Source organism: Oncorhynchus keta, chromosome 1 (assembly GCF_023373465.1).
Source record: "Oncorhynchus keta strain PuntledgeMale-10-30-2019 chromosome 1, Oket_V2, whole genome shotgun sequence".
NCBI lineage: Eukaryota > Metazoa > Chordata > Actinopteri > Salmoniformes > Salmonidae > Oncorhynchus > Oncorhynchus keta.
Window position 1 is genome coordinate 70,223,101 of NC_068421.1, and position 14,551 is coordinate 70,237,651.

The 14,551-nt window shown below is 48.2% G+C and overlaps 1 pseudogene; it reads right to left on the reverse strand.

The window, feature by feature from the left end:
- LOC118392209 (PR domain zinc finger protein 5-like) overlaps window positions 1–14,551 on the reverse strand; it is a 57,584-nt pseudogene that overhangs the window by 25,265 nt on the left and 17,768 nt on the right.

Consider the following 14,551-nt stretch of genomic DNA (forward strand, 5'->3'; position numbering starts at 1 on the left):
GATCGGTGGGAAAGACAAGAGGAGAACAGGAAAGATCGGTGGGGAAAGACAAGAGGAGAACAGGAAAGATCGGTGGGGAAGACAAGAGGAGAACAGGAAAGATCGGTGGGGAAAGACAAGAGGAGAACAGGAAAGATCGGTGGGGAAAGACAAGAGGAGAACAGGAAAGATCGGTGGGGAAAGACAAGAGGAGAACAGGAAAGATCAGTGGGGAAAGACAGGGGAGAGTCTAAGTGGGAGAGAGGCAAGAGGCAAGAGCCAAAAAAGACAAGTAGAAGTAGAGAAATAAAAAAAGGGAGGGAGGGGTTGATGGAAGGAGTGTGACTGTGCCAGGTCTCTGCACTAGTCTGTTGGTAAGGAAACACACAGGAATGTGTAGCGCTCCAGTTCAAGGCAGTTTAATGAACATCCACTCTGGGACACTGTTACCATTCTGAGCTCTGGGGAGCAGGCTAGCGGGCTGATAGGGTGGATCTGGTAGATTGGATTGGTCGATCTCACACCGTTTTACAGTTTGTGATGTTCAATGACAGTTGATGAATTTAACCAAACAATTAGGACAATATAGTTGAATTTGTCCAAATGACCGGTTATGGGAGGCCTACTGACCTGTATGGCTGCGGATGTGAACCCTCAAAGTTCCATTGCTGGCAAACTTCTGTCCACAATATGGGCAGATCTTCTCCTTTTCCCCTGTGTGCATCTGGAAAAGATCAGAAAACATCTTGTTTGTATTTAGGAAAGACAATTGGAACATGCAATGGTACAACTTTGCCTCATTACAGAGCACACATTGATCACTGATAGAGCATACCCGTCACTTGGATACTATGAGCACTGCTAATACACTTGGATACTAAACAGAGAAGCTCTTAAAGTCAAGTTAAATGCCCCATGGTTATATACCATTTACAAAGTATTTTTAATAAAGTGTTGGATAAATGATCAAAGTTGTATATTGTCAACAACAACCAAAAAGCCTCAAAGTCGACCCCATGCAGGGTGAATTCAAGGGTGATCTTCTGACAAATATTTGATGTCAGTCATTTAACCAGAGACCCTGTTCAGCACTGGGAGCATCTACCCCACTGAAAGACCAGACCACACTGCAACTAGACACTGTTACTAGACCCTGGTGTTCATGGGAACTCTACAGGCTCTGAACTCTACAGCTCTCCAATGGGAACTCTATAGGCTCTGAACTCTACAGCTCTCCAATGGGAACTCTATAGGCTCTGAACTCTACAGCTCTCCAATGGGAACTATATAGGTTCTGAATTCAACAGGCTCTCAAATGGGAACTCTACAGCTCTCCAATGGAAACTCTACAGCTCTCCAATGGAAACTCTACAGGCTCTCCAATGGGAACTCTATAGGCTCTGAACTCTACGTGGCTGGGTCTTTCAGCATGACAATGATCCCAAACACACAACGAAGGAGTGGCTTCGTAAGAAGCATTTCAAGGTCCTGGAGTGGCCTAGCCAGTCTCCAGATCTCAACCCCATAGAAAATCTTTGGAGGGAGTTGAAAGTCTGTGTTGCCAAGCAACAGCCCCAAAACATCACTGCTCTAGAGGAGATCTGCATGGAGGAATGGGCCAAAATACTAGCAACAGTGTGTGAAAACCTTGTGAAGACTTACAGAAAACGTTTGACCTCTGTCATTGCCAACAAAGGGTATATACAAAGTATTGAGATAAACTTTTGTTATTTACCAAATACTTATTTTCCACCATAATTTGCAAATAAATTAATTTAAAAAAATTCTCATTTTGTCTGTCATAGTTGAAGTTTACCTATGATGAAAATTACAGGCCTTTCTCATCTTTTTAAGTGGGAGAACTTGCACAATTGGTGGCTGACTAAAAACTTTTTTGCCCCACTGTATGTATGCACAAAGGAGAATGTGTACAAAGAGAGGAGTGTGCTGCACCCAGCAAGCCTAAATGTTCTCACCCTCTTTCTTTCCTCCTTCATTCTCCTTCACTCCCTCTCTTTCTTACTCTCTGCTGAAAGGTAGGTATGTTGTGAATTCTGCTGCTGGCCTGATGTCAATTCCACAGAATAAACACAAGTATAAGAAGCTCAAATACTGAGTGACAGTTTAAACAGCAGTACAACAATATAGACAGGAGTACCCCCTTTCTATCCTCCTCTTCTCTCCATCCCCCATCACCCCCTGCATCCCACGCCACCGGCGTTATGTTACATAAGCCCTTTCCTTCATTCTCCCTCTCTCTCACACAGACAGATGTCTTCCAGATGCCTCAATGTACAATTGTTTGGTTTGTTGTTTGAAGGACAAGGAGAAATATCACTGGTATTCTTACTTCATAAAAAGCTTCATATAGTTTTCCCTATGGAACATTATGTTCCAAAACAACACTTTTCAAGCTATTGGGGTTAGACGTAATCATTAAACCATCCTTGTAATATGGATGTGACATGAATAATTTGGCCAAAACAATATACCGGTACTGTACATTCTACCATTTTACAATTGAGTCAATAGCTAGGTGGGACAACCACATATCACAGTCATAATAAGTGACATTTTCTCAATGAAGTAGCTATCAGCAAAGTCAGAGATAATAGAAGGGGGGGTTGAGGTGAGGAGGAGGATTATTTAAGATACTCTTTGAAGAAGAGTAGAGTTTCAGGTGCTTTCAGAAGATGGGCAGGGACTCTGCTACCTTCCCATGGTGCCAAAATGCCCAGAGGTGGCAGAACGGAGTGCTCGGGTTGGGGTGTAGGGTTTGAGCAAAGCCTGATGGTAGGGAGGTGCAGTTCCCCTTGCTGCTCCATAGGTAAGTACCATGGTCTTGGAGTGGATGTGAGCTTCTACTGGAAGCCAGTGGAGTGTGAGGAAGGAGCGGGGTGACATGGGAGGAGCAGGGTGACATGGGAGGAGCCGGGTGACATGGGAGAAGCGGGGTGACATGGGAGGAGCAGGGTGGCATGGGAGAAGTAGGGTGACATGGGAGAAGCAGGGTGACATGGGAGAAGCGGGGTGACATGGGAGAAGCAGGGTGACATGGGAGAAGCGGGGTGACATGGGAGAAGCAGGGTGACATGGGAGAAGCGGGGTGACATGGGAGAAGCAGGGTGACATGGGAGGAGCGGGGTGACATGGGAGGAGCAGGGTGACATGGGAGGAGCCGGGTGACATGGGAGAAGCGGGGTGACATGGGAGGAGTGGGGTGACATGGGAGGAGCGGGGTGACATGGGAGAAGCGGGGTGACATGGGAGAAGCCGGGTGACATGGGAGAAGCGGGGTGACATGGGAGGGGGTGACATGGGAGGAGCAGGGGACATGGGAGGAGCATGGGAGGACATGGGAGAAGCATGGGAGAAGCGGGGTGACATGGGGAGCGGGGTGACAGGGTGACATGGGAGGAGCATGGGAGGAGCGGGTGACATGGGAGAAGCAGGGGTGACATGGGAGGAGCAGGGTGACATGGGAGAAGCGGGGTGACATGGGAGAAGCGGGGTGACATGGGAGAAGCGGGGTGACATGGGAGGAGCGGGGTGACATGGGAGGAGGGTGACATGGGAGAAGCGGGGTGACATGGGAGGAGCGGGGTGACATGGGAGAAGCGGGGTGACATGGGAGAAGCGGGGTGACATGGGAGGAGCGGGGTGACATGGGAGGAGCGGGGTGACATGGGAGGAGCGGGGTGACATGGGAGGAGCGGGGTGACATGGGAGAAGCAGGGTGACATGGGAGAAGCGGGGTGACATGGGAGAAGCAGGGTGACATGGGAGAAGCAGGGTGACATGGGAGAAGCGGGGTGACATGGGAGGAGGTGACATGGGTGACATGGGAGGAGCGGGGTGACATGGGAGAAGCAGGGTGACATGGGAGAAGCGGGGTGACATGGGAGAAGCAGGGGACATGGGAGAAACATGGGGAGAAGCGGGGTGACATGGGAGAAGCGGGGTGGGTGACATGGGAGGAGCAGGGTGACATGGGAGGAGCGGGGTGACATGGGAGGAGCATGGGAGGAGCAGGGTGATGGGAGAAGCATGACATGGGAGAAGCGGGGTGACATGGGAGAAGCGGGGTGACATGGGAGGAGCGGGGTGACATGGGAGAAGCAGGGTGACATGGGAGAAGCGGGGTGACATGGGAGAAGCAGGGTGACATGGGAGAAGCGGGGTGACATGGGAGGAGCGGGGTGACATGGGAGGTGACATGGGAGAAGCAGGGTGACATGGGAGGAGCGGGGTGACATGGGAGAAGCGGGGTGACATGGGAGGAGCGGGGTGACATGGGAGGAGCAGGGTGACATGGGAGGAGCAGGGTGACATGGGAGAAGCGGGGTGACATGGGAGAAGCGGGGTGACATGGGAGGAGCGGGGTGACATGGGAGAAGCGGGGTGACATGGGAGAAGCGGGGTGACATGGGAGGAGCAGGGTGACATGGGAGGAGCGGGGTGACATGGGAGAAGCGGGGTGACATGGGAGGAGAGGGGTGACATGGGAGGAGCAGGGTGGCATGGGAGAAGCGGGGTGACATGGGAGACATGGGAGGAGCGGGGTGACATGGGAGAAGCAGGGTGACATGGGACATGGGAGAAGCAGGGTGACATGGGAGAAGCGGGGTGACATGGGAGGAGCAGGGGACATGACATGGGAGAAGCGGGTGACATGGGAGAAGCGGGGTGACATGGGAGGACATGAGAGGAGCGGGGTGACATGGGAGGTGCAGGGTGACATGGGTGGAGCGGGGTGACATGGGAGGAGCAGGGTGACATGGGAGGAGGGTGACATGGGAGAAGCGGGGTGACATGGGAGACATGAGAGGAGCGGGGTGACATGGGAGGTGCAGGGTGACATGGGAGGAGCGGGGTGACATGAGAGGAGCGGGGTGACATGGGAGGTGCAGGGTGACATGGGAGGAGCGGGGTGACATGGGAGGAACATGGGAGAGGCAGGGTGACATGGGAGGAGCGGGGTGACATGGGAGAAGCAGGGTGACATGGGAGGAGCACATGGGAGACATGGGAGAAGCGGGGTGACATGGGAGAAGTGGGGTGACATGGGAGGAGCGGGGTGACATGGGAGGAGCAGGGTGACATGGGAGAAGCAGGGTGACATGGGAGGAGCACAGGGTGACATGGGAGAAGCGGGGTGACATGGGAGAAGCGGGGTGACATGGGAGAGCGGGGTGACATGGGAGGAAGCGGGGTGACATGAGAGGAGCGGGGTGACATGGGAGGTGCAGGGTGACATGGGAGGAGCGGGGTGACATGGGAGGAGCGGGGTGACATGGGAGAGGCAGGGTGACATGGGAGGAGCGGGGTGACATGGGAGGAGCAGGGTGACATGGGAGGAGCGGGGTGACATGGGAGAAGCGGGGTGACATGGGAGAAGCGGGGTGACATGAGAGGAGCGGGGTGACATGGGAGGAGCAGGGTGATATGGGTGGAGCGGGGTGACATGGGAGGAGCGGGGTGCAATGTGAGAACTTGGGAAGGTTACAGCGTTCTGGATAAATTGCAGTGGTATGATGGCACCATCGGGGAGCTCAGCCAGAAGGGACATGACAAGTGCCTGGATTAGGACCTGCGCCACTTCCTGTGTGAGGTAGGGTCGTACTCTACGGATGTTGTACCTGCAGGAGCGAGTCACTGCTTTGATGTTTGCAGAGAACGACAGGGTGTTGTCCAGGGTCACACCAAGGATCTTTGCAATCTGGAAGTGCGACACTGTGGAGTTGTCAACTGTGATGGAGAGGTCTTGGAGCAGGCAGGTCCTTCCCCAGGAGGAAGAGCAGCTCCGTCTTGTCGAAGTTGAGCTTGACGTGGTGGGCCGACATCCAAGCTGAGACCCAAGTCGTCACTTGGGTGTCCGAAGGAGGAAAGAGAAAAGTAGTTGAGTGTCATCCGCGTAGCAATGATAAAAGAGACCATGTGATGATATGACAGAGCCGAGGGACTTGGTGTAGAGAGAGAAGAGGAAAGGACCTGGGGGAGACCAGTAGTGAGGAGACTGTGGTGCAGACACAGATCCTCTCCATGTCACCTGGTAGGAGCAACCTGCCCGGTAGGATGCAATTCAAGAAAGTGCAGAGCCTGAGACGCCCAGCCCTGAGGGTGGAGAGGAGGATCTGATGGTTCAGTGTTGACGGCACACACTGCATGGCAGAGAGAGAAAAAACACACGCTCCATGTAGGGGAGAACGGGGGCAATTGTTAAACCTTGAATTTCTCCACAGAAACACTAGAGTGATGAAAGTCTATCATCCATTCAGGTTATCTCCCGGTTCTCACTATGTTTTTGACCAGCTGTATTTTTCTTTTACTGTCCTGAGCATTAATGTTCAAGAATTCAAACTAGCGTCATTTGTATCACTATAGTGTATGTTGACTAAACATTGACATGATTGACATGTGTCACTATTGTTGTCTCTTGCTAGGCACATGAGGCGTTGTCATGGCTGCTGGGTTGGGGGCAAGTGTAACGCAGTGTTAAAATGAACCTGAGCCAAGCAGCCAAATTAAGCTTTTTTTTTTTAACTTTAGGATTGTATGAATTACACATTCATTATACAAAAACAACTTTAGCCTTGGGGTCCTGTAGAGTGCCAAAGAAGTTGTAAACATATCACTGAGCACCATCAAACTATTCAAATGTTTTGAGAGGAACCCAATGGCCATGCACAAACAGGGGTGTTACTGTAAATACTGGTTACATACATATAAATAATCATATTTCTCGCAAAATCATTACATGTGTCCATGATAATTCATAAACATTAATGTTTTTGAAGTGAAGTGATTTTTTGGGGTTTATTTGTCACGTTCTGACCTTAGTTATTTTGTTATGTCTTTGTTTTAGTATGGTCAGGCCGTGAGTTGGGTGGGTTGTCTATGTTAGTTTTCCTATGATTTGGTATTTCTATGTTTGGCCTGGTATAGTTGTCAATCAGAGGCAGCTGTCAATCGTTGTCCCTGATTGAGAACCATACTTAGGTAGCCTGGTTGTCCCTGATTGAGAACCATACTTAGGCAGCCTGGTTGTCCCTGATTGATAACCATACTTAGGTAGCCTGGTTGTCCCTGATTGAGAACCATACTTAGGCAGCCTGGTTGTCCCTGATTGATAACCATACTTAGGTAGCCTGGTTGTCCCTGATTGAGAACCATACTTAGGTAGTAGCCTGGTTGTCCCTGATTGAGAACCATACTTAGGTAGCCTGGTTGTCCCTGATTGAGAACCATACTTAGGTAGCCTGGTTGTCCCTGATTGAGAACCATACTTAGGTAGCCTGGTTGTCCCTGATTGAGAACCATACTTAGGTAGCCTGGTTGTCCCTGATTGAGAACCTGGTTGGTTGTCCCTGATTGAGAACCATACTTAGGTAGCCTGGTTGTCCCTGATTGAGAACCTGGTAGCCTGGTTGTCCCTGATTGAGAACCATACTTAGGTAGCCTGGTTGTCCCTGATTGAGAACCATACTTAGGTAGCCTGGTTGTCCCTGATTGAGAACCATACTTAGGTAGCCTGGTTGTCCCTGATTGAGAACCATACTTAGGTAGCCTGGTTGTCCCTGATTGAGAACCATACTTAGGTAGCCTGGTTGTCCCTGATTGAGAACCATACTTAGGCAGCCTGTTTTTCACCCTTGAGTTGTGGGTGATTATTTTCTGTTTTGTGTCTACACCAGACAGGACTGTTTTGTGTCTACACCAGACAGGACTGTTTTGTGTCTACACCAGACAGGACTGTGTTGTGTCTACACCAGACAGGACTGTGTTGTGTCTACACCAGACAGGACTGTTTTGTGTCTACACCAGACAGGACTGTTTTGTGTCTACACCAGACAGGACTGTGTTGTGTCTACACCGGACAGGACTGTTTCATTTCGTTCATTCTCCTTTGTTATTTTGTTTAGTGTTCTCCTGATAATAAATTATCAAAATGGACACTTACCACCCTGCGCATTGGTCCTCACCTTCTTCCACCAACAACGGCCGTTACATTATTTTTTAGGTGTTACATTTAGCCCCAGCCCTTGGCAAGGGGCAAATGTAACGTCTGGACATTTCAGACTAAAATCAATAATGTTATCTGACTGCTTCATCTTATAGACCTATAAATGGTATGAATGATTAGGAGACATATGCAAGTTTCTTATATCAAAAGAATGACTGGCCTAAAATACAAAACATTTGACAATTGTCCCCAGTCTCCCCTATACACAACTCTGACTTTAAGAATAATGTTGACACCAATTGCAGGATGTTCTGAGAGGAAGACTAAACTAGGGCTGCCAGAGAAACACATCATTACTGTTGATGTTCAGATCAACCTGTCAGTGGAGAGGACACTCAGACAGCACCTGGAGGAAAAGAAACTCAGATGACAGGAACGATCCTTACTCTCCTGTCATGAGCGGAATAGAAAATGGAGGATAAAGACTGTGCTCTCTACAGTGTAGTACAACACACAGTGCACCATGTACTCAGTGTCTTTCCCGTCTGAAACGGCACCCTATTTCCTATATAGTGCACTACTTTTTACCAGGGCCTGGCCAAAAGTAGTGCACTATATAGGACAAAGGGTGCCATTTGGGACACCTAGTGTTCAGTCCCAGCCAGGTCTCTTGGGCTCAGCCACCTGTCTTTAATCACTGCCAGAGCAGAGCTCTCAGAAGTCCACAGTTTCTGAACATCGGTCGGCCGGAGAGAGACAACTCATGTGCCTGTCTGTCTTCAGTCCTACTGTACCAAGGCCATGTTATGTTTTAGTCTTTCTGTGGCAAGAAACAGTTTGGTCTCAATCTGATCAATAACCCAAGCGGACAATGTTATATTGAGGCTGGTAATCTGCTCTGGGATCTGTCCTGTGCTTTGAAACCCTGTGGAGCTAATGGACTAAATGTTATATTGAGGCTGGTAATCTGCTCTGGGATCTGTCCTGTGCTTTGAAACCCTGTGGAGCTAATGGACTAAATGTTATATTGAGGCTGGTAATCTGCTCTGGGATCTGTCCTGTGCTTTGAAACCCTGTGGAGCTAATGGACTAAATGTTATATTGAGGCTGGTAAATCTGCTCTGGGATCTGTCCTGTGCTTTGAAACCCTGTGGAGCTAATGGACTAAATGTTATATTGAGGCTGGTAAATCTGCTCTGGGATCTGTCCTGTGCTTTGAAACCCTGTGGAGCTAATGGACTAAATGCCATATGTCATTTACAAACAGAGACCGGATGATTCCTGGGCTGCATGGAGACCAATGGTGGAGGATGACTATATACTGTAGCATAGTTCCTAGGAGAGATAACAAGAGAACAGCAATCTCTATTTCCTATACTTTCCTTTAACTTTCAAAGGACAATCATACATATCATTCGTTTTTGAAAAAGCACACACACATACTGGATAATTATTTGAAAGAGGATTTTCTCTGGGAAAGATTGACAATGTCTGGACTGGGCCCTACAGTGTGTCAGACTGGCAGTGATTGCTGAACTCACCATCTTGTGGCTCTTGAGAACAGAGGGGGTGACGAAGGACTTCTCACACAGGTCACACTTGTACTTCTTGTGTCCGTCGTGTACCACCTGGATGTGCACGTTGAGCGTGTCTTTTCTCTTGAAGGTGGCATCACATTGGTCACACATAAATGTCCTCTCACCTGGAGAAGTGACAAAAGATGACAGTAAAGAAAGACACTTTCCAATAGTCTCTTTTCTGCATCCTCTTATTTTCTAGGGAGGAGGAGAATCAAATCAAAGAGAAGAGATGGATCCATTATTATGCTTCTTAAAGCAGAACTTTCCCTCACAGTAGGACTGAAAACTATTTCTACGGGATAATTGTATGGCTAAAGAACATTGTGTGTTACGTTGCTGCTCCCTATAATGTTATTTTCAAATGTTCGGGACAGTACTTATTTGTTTACCTTGACACTCATTTTGAATCCTTCCCTAGTAACACAGATTGCAGGAGAGGACAGAAAGAGGTGGACACTGAACATACACAGCTGCCTGCTCTTTGAATGGATCTCTTATTTAACAGCAATTACATTTTTAAAAAGCAGCCAGCACTTAAATTATTCATTCATTTAAAAACATTAAAAACACCAGACATCACTCTGACATTAAACAAAAGCAGAACTCTCAGCTGTTCCTGACCAGAGCCATATAAACTACAGCCTGGTGTTATTCCTCACGCCTTAACTCAGTGACTCCATACAACAGAGACTATTGTTGAGAAGTGCTTTACAGGGGGATCAGTGGGTTGGATAGTGTGTGTTTGCTTGGCAGAGTGAGTACTGGCTCCAAACGTGTGTTAATTCTCCCATTACAAAGAAGGAACATGATGGTCAGCACAATAAAGTGGGACACAAGTAGACGCCTGTGTCCGTTAACGCTCTAGTGGTCCCATAAAAACCTTCCACCATGAATATTCATGTCAGGGACAGGCTTCATTAATGCTGAGGTTTTAAGTCATTCAGAAACATGATTGATTATGAGAAGAGATGAAGGGCTATTGTTCATTCAATAAAGCCTTCAGAAACACACACGGATACTCAAACACACACACACACCGAGGATCATAACACACACTGAGGGCTTACCACTGAGTGACATTTGACCCCACGTAAAGGTGTAATATTTATTTCAAGTTAAAATGATATGATAGCTGTTCTTCATTTTCTCACAGCGGAACACACAAGTGGACAGAGACATCACATAAACACACAGAGATTTAGTCTCTTTCTCTCTGTATATATACTGAACAAAAATATAAACGACGTGTAAAGTGTTGATCCTATGTGTGATCCTATCCTATGAGCTGAAGTCAAATATCACAGAAATGTTCTTTATGCACAAAAAGCTTATTTCTCTCAAATGAGAGTTCTCCTTTTCCAAGATAATTCCTCCACCTGACAGGTGTGGCATATCAATATGCTAATAAAACAGCATGATCATTACACAGGTGCGTACATTGTGCTGGGGACAATAAAAGGCCACTCTAAAATGTGCAATTTTGTCACACAACACAATGGCGTGCAATTGGCATGCTGACTGCAGGACTGTCCACCAGGGATGTTGCCAGAGAATGTAATCTGAGATAATTTGGCAGTATGCCTATCGGCCTCATAACCACGCCAGCCCAAGACCTCCACATCTGGCTTCTTCACCTGTGGGATTGTCTGAGACCAGCCACCCGGACAGCTGATGAAATTGAGGTGTATTTCTGTCTGTAATAAAGGCCTTTTGTGGGGAAAAACTCATTCTGATTGGCTGGGCCTGGCTCCCCAGACTTTACCATACTTTCTTCCCACATGCTGTTTCTCTTATTCTCTTTGCTCTCTTCTCTCTCTCACACACACACACACACACACACACACACACACACACACACACACACACACACACACACACACACACACACACACACACACACACACACACACACACACACACACACACACACACACACACACACACGCACACACACACACACACACACGCAAACACACACACACACCTGATACATAATACCAGTCTCAGCCTCATGGCCCAGTATCCTAGTGATTTGTGTGAATAGTGATCTGTCTCCAGAGACACAAGCAGGAAATGCCTTGAGCTTCACAATCTCTGTGTCATCGGTCTAGACTGGGAGACCATGCAGGACTCCATCCTGCCAAGACCAACTGTCTGTAGGGCTCCTCAGTCCTCAATGACCACTGTGTCTGTCTGGCTATGACACTCAGGACTAGGAGGACCACTGCGTCTGCCTGGCTATGACACTCAGGACTAGAAGGACCACTGCGTCTGTCTGTCTGGCTATGACACTCAGGACTAGGAGGACCACTGCGTCTGTCTGTCTGGCTATGACACTCAGGACTAGGAGGACCACTGTGTCTGTCTGTCTGACCGGCTATGACACTCAGGACTAGGAGGACCACTGTGTCTGTCTGTCTGACCGGCTATGACACTCAGGACTAGGAGGACCACTGTGTCTGTCTGTCTATCTGTCTGACTATGACACTCAGGACTAGGATGACCACTGTGTCTGTCTGTCTGACTATGACACTCAGGACTAGGAGGACCACTGCGTCTGTCTGTCTGACTATGACACTCAGGACTAGAAGGACCACTGCGTCTGTCTGTCTGGCTATGACACTCAGGACTAGGAGGACCACTGCGTCTGTCTGTCTGGCTATGACACTCAGGACTAGGATGACCACTGTGTCTGTCTGTCTGTCTGACTATGACACTCAGGACTAGGAGGACCACTGTGTCTGTCTGTCTGTCTGTCTGTCTGGCTGACTATGACACTCAGGACTAGGAGGACCACTGTGTCTGTCTGTCTATCTGTCTGACTATGACACTCAGGACTAGGATGACCACTGTGTCTGTCTGTCTGTCTGTCTGACTATGACACTCAGGACTAGGAGGACCACTGCGTCTATCTGTCTGACTATGACACTCAGGACTAGGAGGACCACTGTGTCTATCTGTCTATCTGTCTGACTATGACACTCAGGACTAGAAGGACCACTGTGTCTGTCTGTCTGTCTGTCTGTCTGTCTGTCTGTCTGTCTGTCTGTGTCTGGCTATGACACTGTCTGTCTGCCTGCCTGACCACTGTGTCTGTCTGTCTGTCTGTCTGTCTGTCTGTCTGTCTGTCTGTCTGTCTGTCTGTCTGTCTGTCTTTCTGTCTGTCTGTCTGTCTGTCTGTCTGTCTGTCTGTCTGTCTGTCTGTCTGTCTGTCTGTCTGTCTGTCTGTCTGTGTCTGGCTATGACACTCAGGACTAGAAGGACCACTGCGTCTTTCTGTCTGTCTGGCTATGACACTCAGGACTAGGGGGACCACTGTGTCTGTCTGTCTGTCTGTCTGTCTGTCTGTCTGTCTGTCTGTCTGTCTGTCTGGCTGGCTGGCTATGACACTCAGGACTAGGAGGACCACGACACAGAGGACCAGGAGGTTGTGGAAGCCCTCAGTATCTCATGCTAAAACAAGGTCTGAACTAGGGGCTATTAGCATCTATGTGTTGTAGGGGCCCTGAACATAGGTACTAGTGGCTACTGTCTCACACTATGAGAGATACACAAACAAACTCATACTTACTGTTGTGGATGAGCAGGTGGTGCTGTAAAGAGAAGGGGGTGCGGAACAGGGCCTTGCACTCCTCACACTGGAACGGCCTCTCCTCTGAGTGAGTCTGGCGAAAGAACAGGACAGCATTTACGGTTAAGGTACACAGCATCACTGAAAACTACCTCTGATTTCCCCTCTCTACATATCTTGGTATAAATATACCAGTTAGCTGACCATCAAACCCTACACCTTCCTTTCTATTTAATTGACTAATATAGAGTAAATAAGTATTTAATGATGCGGTCAGTTCGTGAGAACAGCTATCAGAGCTAATGTGTGGCCCTGACACCCACTAAATACACTGCATTTGGAAAGTATTCAGACCCCTTGACTTCTTCCAAATGTTGGTACATTACAGCCTTATTCTAAAATTGATAAAATTGTTTTTTTCCCTCATCAATCTACACACACCACATAATGACAAAGCAAAAACAGGTTTTTAGATTTTTTTTGCAAATGTAACACAAATAAAAAATGGAAATATCTCATTTACATAAGTATTCAGACCCTTTACTCAGTACTTTGTTGAAGCACCTTTGGCAGCGATTACAGCCTCGAGTGTTCTTGAGTATGACGCTACAAGCTTGGTACACCTGTATTTGGGAAGTTTCTCCCATTCTTATCTGCAGATTCTCTCAAGTTCTGTCAGGTTGGATGGGTAGCCTCGCTGCACAGGTATTTTCAGGTCTCTCCAGAGATGTTAGATCGGGTTCAAGTCCGGGCTCTGGCTGGGCCACTCAAGGACATTCAGAAACTTGTCCTGAAGCCACTCCTGTGTTGTCTTGGCTATGTGCTTAGATGTATTGTCGTGTTGGAAGGTGAATCTTCGCCCCCAGTCTGAGGTCCTGAGCACTTTAGGTTTAGCAGGTTTACATCAAGGATCTCTCTGTAGTTTGCTCCGTTCATCTTTCCCTCGATTCTGACTAGTCTCCCAGTCCCTGCCACTGAAAAACATCCACACAGCATGATGCTGCCAACACCATACTTCACCATGGGGATGGTGCCAGGTTTCCTCCGGTCTTAACACTTGGCATTCAGGCCAATGAGTTCAATATTGGTTTCATCAAACCAAAGAATCTTGTTTCTCATGGTCTGAGTGTCCTTTAGGTGCCTTTTGGCAAACTCCAAGCTGGCTGTCATGTGCCTTTTACTGAGGAATGGCTTCCGTCTGGCCACTCTACCATAAAGGCCTGATTGGTGGAGTGCTGCAGAGAGTGGTGTCCTTCTGGAAGGTTCTCCCATCTCCACAGAGGAACTCCAGAGTTCTGTCAGAGTGACCATCGGGTTCTTGCAGCAGACATTTTCTGGTACCCTTCCCCAGATCTGTGCCTCGACACAATCTGGCTCTACGGACAATTCCTTCGATCTCATGGCTTGGTTTTGTGGGACCTTATTTAGACAGGTGTGTACCTTTCCAAATCATGTCCA